At 34.4% G+C, this 7266-nt stretch overlaps 1 protein-coding gene across 1 annotated transcript in view; it reads left to right on the forward strand.

The window, feature by feature from the left end:
• The first annotated feature begins 406 nt into the window (after nucleotides 1-406).
• LOC106476895 (adhesion G protein-coupled receptor L3-like) overlaps nucleotides 407-7266 on the forward strand; it is a 76043-nt gene continuing 69183 nt past the window's right edge. Inside the window, exon 1 of the mRNA XM_022381396.1 lies at nucleotides 407-1210. The gene's annotated coding sequence lies outside the window, so the exon portion shown is untranslated. The remainder of the gene's footprint in view (nucleotides 1211-7266) is intronic.

A 7266-nucleotide genomic window follows, 5' to 3' on the forward strand; every position in this document is an offset into this window, starting at 1 on the left:
AACATGTGTAATAAAGAAATTTTTAAATGACATTTTCATGTACGTAGAGCAATCGAAGTTTCCAAGTGTGGCAAACAACTAATTTTGTTTAATATTATCAATATTTTTTGATTTGACATTATTAGTATAGTAAATATGTTGATTTAAACGTTACAATGGTGCCTGCATGCACGTGCAGTGCTGTTTATTCAACCGAAAAACGTATAAATTATTGAATATGTCGTATGCACGTTGAACTTCGTACAGATTGACAGTTTCCTGTCCAACATTAACATCTGGCCAACGGACGTTGAATGAATTCACCGCCCAGAAGGAGAACTAGACGCTACAACATGTTGCTTACAGCGTCATTCGTATCTTCGCCCATATATATCTTCTGTGTTGTTTATTGATTGCTGGTCAGAAGATAATGCCTTCAGCTGTGTTTCAAAACTCTCGAATATTTTTGGATTCTCTCACCTTTGTGTGTAGTGCCTGTTGAAGACGTACCTCTTTCCGCCAGATGTCGCTACTTTGCAATAATCCATGCAAGTGCCAATGACAGCTCCGCTCGCGCAGCTGGAACCGAAAGGTCGTCTGCTGCCTTCAGAAGCGTGCCACCACAGTTTGGTCAGGCATCGGTTGCACGAAGAGCTACTTTAAATACCTACTTTTAAGAAACGTCGGTACAGTAGATAACATCTAGGAGGAGAAAGAAAACCTTGAGAGTTGCTGATCATCGATAGTGATAAAAAATCCTCGTCCATAAGTCCTTTAAAAGTGTCTTTTTCAAGCTACAATATAACGTGTCATCAATGCTTATATCTTTCAATTGCTTCTGTAGAAGATCTCGGGAGGAGGAGTCTTTAGCCTACAATTAAATTTATCTGATGAATAGACCACGCAAGTACAGGGGCAGGATGACGAAGTTTCTAAGATATCGGTAAAGAGATTCTTTCATACGGAGTCTAAAAGCTTCTCTAATATTAAAGCTTATATACAACTGTGGCCCGATAATCTATGGACAGCTTGCATCGCACGTGAAGACACTGTAACTAGTAAAGCACTGGCCACATTGATTTCACTTTGAAGCTGTCCTAGCTTGTAGTTTACTACGGACTCTGAAACATTACACTTGGAACACCGAGTCTTATCTCGTTAATACCAGCCTGCATGATCACATACAGTAAGGTATTCTATTCAAGGTATAAGATTGTTGGAAACCTTCAACGTAAGTAAAATATACATATAAATTTGATATCTTACAATTATACTGTATTATCTATTTGAAATTAATTTGATACACACTATGCGTGTGTATGTGTTGAATATTTGATAAAACTAAGCCATGACGTGTATAGAAAAATATAAATATGTGCAGGAACCTTGTTTCTTGTAGTCTATGAAGTAATGTTATCATGTTTATTTATACCACACATCTTTTGTTCCATTAAGTCCAGAACTTCTTATAACCAACAATATTAGCTAGATCTATCTGTGTGCTGGCGTTTCTGTACGTTAAACATTTTTTTACTACTTGTAACGATGTATGTTCGGAATTATTTTGTCTGATGCCTAATCAATGCTGACAAAATTTCGTAGCTAAGTTTTCCTTGTCACTTTTTCAATCCACACGTATTCGCCGAAATGCTACCACGAACGATTGCACATTAAACTTATATATATAGATAAAAGCTAGAAGTCCAACAGTGTCCTACCGAGATTGCTGAGTTTATAAGACTTGTATTCAATAATTTTTTATTTAAAAGCAACAACAGTTTTTCGTAAGTTCAAACAAGAACAATTCAATCATTTCTAAAATGAAAGCTTCGGCATTCTTTTGTGCTTTTTTACAACATCCTTCCCGGCACGTAAGTATCATTTTATGCTCCAGGCTAGGGGTAGTAATTAGCCGCAATGGCCCAGACGACCCCTGCCGGCCGTGACTGGGGCGGCCGCCGTTGTCGTGAGTTGCCTCTCCTCTTCCTATCATTCAAAGGGGTCTCGGCAAGTAGGGCCTGTCAAGAATGGTTAATTACCGAATTCCGTGGAGCGTTCTACGGTGGGATGGAGTGGGAGAAACTTTCTCTTCCATATCTTCTCAACATTCCTCTCTTTCACGCGATCGACATTCCTTACAGAATTTGGTTCCATATTAACTGTCACTAAAGTCCGCTGTAACAAGAGGAGAAACGTTTTTCTAATCAATAAAACTCGACAATAAGGGGATTGTTGCACTTAATGTTAAACAACAGAATTAATTCTCTGGGAATCTTTATTATTAATGTCAAGGATAAAAGTTTCATATTATTTTCGATCGCAGCTATTGGACTTAGATACGCCAAAGTATATATTGAAAATTTTCCAAGTAGTTTGAATAGGAAGATGATTCCCAATATCTCTCTTACCAAATAAGTAAAAATCTGAGTTTTCACACGAATTCAACAACAAATAAAATAATAAGAAATTGGAAAAGAAGCTAACATTTTAACATTAACTACAAAAGAAAATTCTTTCATCAAGGATGGTTCGCCCATCTTCAGAATATACAAGAAACAGCCATATCTGTACATCTGTGTAGACACACTTATCATTCATATATTTACATCTGTATGCATATAATACTGACGACTATTGGCGGGCGAATATAACGATTTTGGAGATTGACCACGTCGTTACAGTCCATGCAGTCTGACGAATATGCATCTTAACAATACTCCTATAACGTAGTTTTCATTGTAAAAGTCTCTGTCCGAAGCACACTTCACCTCTCTGCTACTTTCTATAGTTCATCTAGTGTAGAAAAATAACAGTTCCCAGCGCCTGTTTCAACATTCCAATCGTTCAGAAATCCATAGGCGCTGCGTCTGGCGACTTGACCCGGTATGAATTCATATGGAATAGCATGAATACTCGTTTCGTCTCCAGTTCATTGAGGTATGCGACGGTTGAACGGGTATGTAATATGTAATGGAAACAACCTGTGTATACATCATTTGCGTTACTTTTCTAGACGGAGAGTCTTCTTGATTATCTTGCATACTGTTGCCTAAGGCACAAGGACGGCTTTTGCCAAAGATCTTAGTGCAAGAGGTCGCACTTTGTTTACCACAACTAGGGTACGACTTCTCCAAATCTCTTCCTGGATGGTCCTGTTGCCACAAGCTGATCCATATTTCTTTCTTTTTCCAATGTCATTATGTATAAAATATATCCCCGTTTTGATAATTATATATATCCCCAATTGAACATATTCTTCTGACCTGAGTTTGTTAATATTGTGGGTGTGAAAGGATTGCTACATACCTTTCTCAAAAGCGCTAAATTTTCGGTGGCATCACACTACCTGCGAATGCCAAACAATGTAAAAACGTAGTTCTGAATCATACCGTTTCTCCGCGACTTTATGTTTACTGTGGTTGTTACGTGATTTCTAACTTGCATATTCAAATTCATTTTATTATAACGTACTCAATCTCCTGTATTACAATGATAGATGTAGACATTGTTATTCAGTAATTAGTAAAATTCAGCTTGTAAAAACCGTCAAAACAAAATAGGCAAAATAAATAACAAACACAGCACAACGAGGACAGTTTGCTGTAATTCATGATCGTAGTTCTAGATACACAGGAGTGTTGTGTTTAGATCTAGCTTTGTTGCTAGCAATTAATTTTAATGAATGAGATAAATTAATTTCGTTACCTTCAGAATCATATCGGTCCAAAGTTTCTAATATTTTGTTGGTCATTCTTAATCGATATATATTTCAGGCACACAACTTTATATCTTTTAATTCTTATGACTGCTATAGTACAATAAAAATATACACCTTAAAGCCGCTTATATATATATATGTTGAGTGTGCGTTCAATATCATTAGTGAACATACACCTTTAATAACGAATTGAAGAAAAGAGGACAGGAAATATGACAGTTTTCACTCGAAGTGTCGGCAAATGGAGCTTAACAGAAATTGAAAACACTATTTTGCCATTATTATTTACACTACTGGATCATGCTTAAAATAATAAATATCAAATTCTGTTAGCCTAATTGATTTAATAGTACCAAATTACACAACACCAATAATTTCTCCACATCATATTATGCACTCACAGTTTCCTAACAGAAACTGCTTGTAAGATTTGTCAATATAAAGAGAAAGCGATAAACAACAGCAACGAAAAACGCTTTCGAATTAACGTTATATCTACAGTAAGTTCATAACGGGCTTTATTGAATTATTTTGATTCTATAACTTATGTTGAAAAAATCGATTATCCAAACAGTCTTTAGGAAAAAACGGTCACTCGATGTATAGTTTTGATTAACAACGTTTGAAGTACAAATGTAAATAGTTCGCGAAGAACTGTATACGGAAAGGAATGTGAAAATAGGATAAAGAAAAGGGTAACAATGATGACGAGCAGCACACTGTATAGAAGTAATATGAAGTTTAAACAATTGTCAACAAACGCCTCTCAAAAGATAACATATAACACATGTACGGCTATTTTAATCAAGTTACACGTACAATACATTTTATTATTTATTATACGATGCACGTTCGTTTCGACTTATTTTCTTTGTCGTGTTGAATGTTCAAAAAAGGAGTTTGTGGCGACCGCTACATTTATAATCGAATAAAGTAGGCAGGTGTTAAACATATGCATGAAAAGTGCACATATGTCTTTGATAGTTTATATTCCGTTAAACACTTTTTATATATCAGTGTCTGCTACGAGATAAAACTACATGCATTACCACGTGTTGCTCCTATGTACAACATTATCCAGTAGGATCTATTCTGTGACTATTGGGAAAAAGTTTAAAATATAGGAACATATTGAACACGCTACAAGCCACTCAGTCTGCATTATGTACATATATTTTCACGTATATTTAGTAGCGAAATAAACTGTTTATTGCAAGTTTCATTGTCAATGAGCCAAAAAAATACTGTTTCTAAAAGTGAAAAAAAGACGTAGAAATGAAAACGATAAAAAATGGACATCACTGGTAAAACTGTTTATTGTTAATAAATAATTACATAAGTCATATTCTTTGTTAGTTAATATTACTATATAACTATTAAAATTGTGTTATTTTCATAGAATGTGAATATAGAAAAGACATGTTCAGTATTTCACCATATAAGGAATAGTAGTTTCATAAATCTTACAAAATGTATATATGCCTAGTTAAGGCGCTAAACTCGCAATCTCCGGGTCGCCCGTTTGAATCTCATCACTGAACGTACTCGCCCTTGCGGCCTATTCTGTAAGAGCCGTCCCTTCTAAATTAGCGACGGATAGCGCAGATAACTCTCGATTAACATTGCACGAAATTCAACGAACAAACAGACGCTTTATTTACTAAAGAAGTACGGAACAAGGAGGAGTAAACGAGATCAATTTTAAACAAAGTTCGTCGCTTTAATTTCTTATCCACTAATATTTACGGTGTTTAAAGATTTTATTTGTACATATCTATATAATAACTCGCAATAGCTTGTATCTATGCTTACATGATTTTTGACAAAATGACTAGAAAGTTTGATTTCCATACAACATAAACGAATAAAGTTTTATTTTATTGAAAGTTTCATGAGGGGGCTCCAAAAATGGGAGTCAAGGAGTTTTGTGATCTCTCAACTTCCACTGAGCCAATTTAAAAAAATTTATATTGACAAGTAAGAATCCTTTTTAAACAATAATCTAAAATGTAAATTCATATTTTGGAAATTTTCAACTTTTATTAAATATATATATGAGGGCTCCCCAGTGGCACAGCGGTACGTCTGCGGACTTACAACGCTAGAAACCGGGTTTCGATACCCGTGGTGGGCAGAGCACATATAGCCCATTGTGTAGCTTTGTGCTTAATTACAAACAAACAATATATATGAGCATTTTAGGGTTCATGGATATGTACCTATTGATTTACACGAAAAATAGCAAATAAATTTCTATGCTTAATTTTTCGAAATCTTCATATTCGGACCCCTTAACAAAGAACTGTGGAAGTCATGGGAGCTCTCAGTATTGGCTAAATTGATCTACTTGGAAATTGACCAAAAAGAAGTAAATGGTTGATGAAAACAAAATGTGTATTTATTTTGCGTATTTTTTTGTTTCCTGAGAGTTTTCAGAGGTATTTTACTAGCCTTACGTATTTTAACTCACATAATAGTAGATTATACGAGAAAAAATCTTCTTTACTATAAATCGTTAATGTTATTCATATGTAGCCAGGGCATTGGTCAATATTGATTCCATGTTTGGTTCAAAAATGATTAACGACAATGTTTTAATACTTAATGAGAAAACGTTTTCTTATAAAACATTGGATGAACTAACGTACAGGGAAACTTTATTTTATTTTTTCTCGAAATCAACATCTCGATAATGTAATGCACATAAAATATTAATTAGGCTACTTAGAAACTGATCTGAATATAACTAGGAAAGTATAGTAAAAAAATCTCGTCTTATGGACGCTATGTATATAGTTTTTGAAAGTTTAGTTCTGGAAACATCTAAGTAAATTAAATTAAGCATGATATGAAAAACGCCCCATAGGGCCATTTCAGCCAAGAAAACGCTGGACGACATTACTAATCAACCTATAGTTTTAAATAAACGCAAGAAACAAATCCCTCTCACATACAGGTTTTATTCCGTTAGAAGCCCCACTTCTAAGAGTAGTTGATCTTTTTAATTCTAAAGTGGACAAAAAAGGTTTCTTGGTTATATTGGTTGTATGGAAAAATTAGAAGACTTAATGGTTGTTTAGCCAACATAATCGATGGCAAATAAGACTGCTAATTATTATTTTTTTGCCATAAAGATCAGGACTTGGAATTGAATGCAATTTCAGAATGTATAAATCAAGCCGTGATGTGGCTGGCGTCTTCAACGCTAGATTAATACAAATTATAGTGCAAAACAGTTTATTTACAAAAATATACGTACTCAAAGCAGAGATATGAATATTTAGAACCTAAAAAGAAATTATATGACGTTTCTCTATATATTTTATTTAAAAAATTTTTAAAAAGGAAGTAAATGTAGGGATGGCTAATATCAATCCCTCTAAAACAATGCAAACAAGATAGTAGGGATGGCATTAGCATCATCCCTACATAATAGCACAGGTATACAGTGTAGTAGAATGCTAACAGACAAAAATAGGGTAAATTAAACTCAATTGTGATTAAATAGTTATGTATGTTCATATGTGTTAATTATTTTCTGTGCTATTATGTAGGATGATGCAAGTGTG

Source organism: Limulus polyphemus, unplaced genomic scaffold (genome assembly GCF_000517525.1).
Source record: "Limulus polyphemus unplaced genomic scaffold, Limulus_polyphemus-2.1.2 Scaffold160, whole genome shotgun sequence".
Classification (NCBI taxonomy): Eukaryota; Metazoa; Arthropoda; class Merostomata; order Xiphosura; family Limulidae; genus Limulus; species Limulus polyphemus.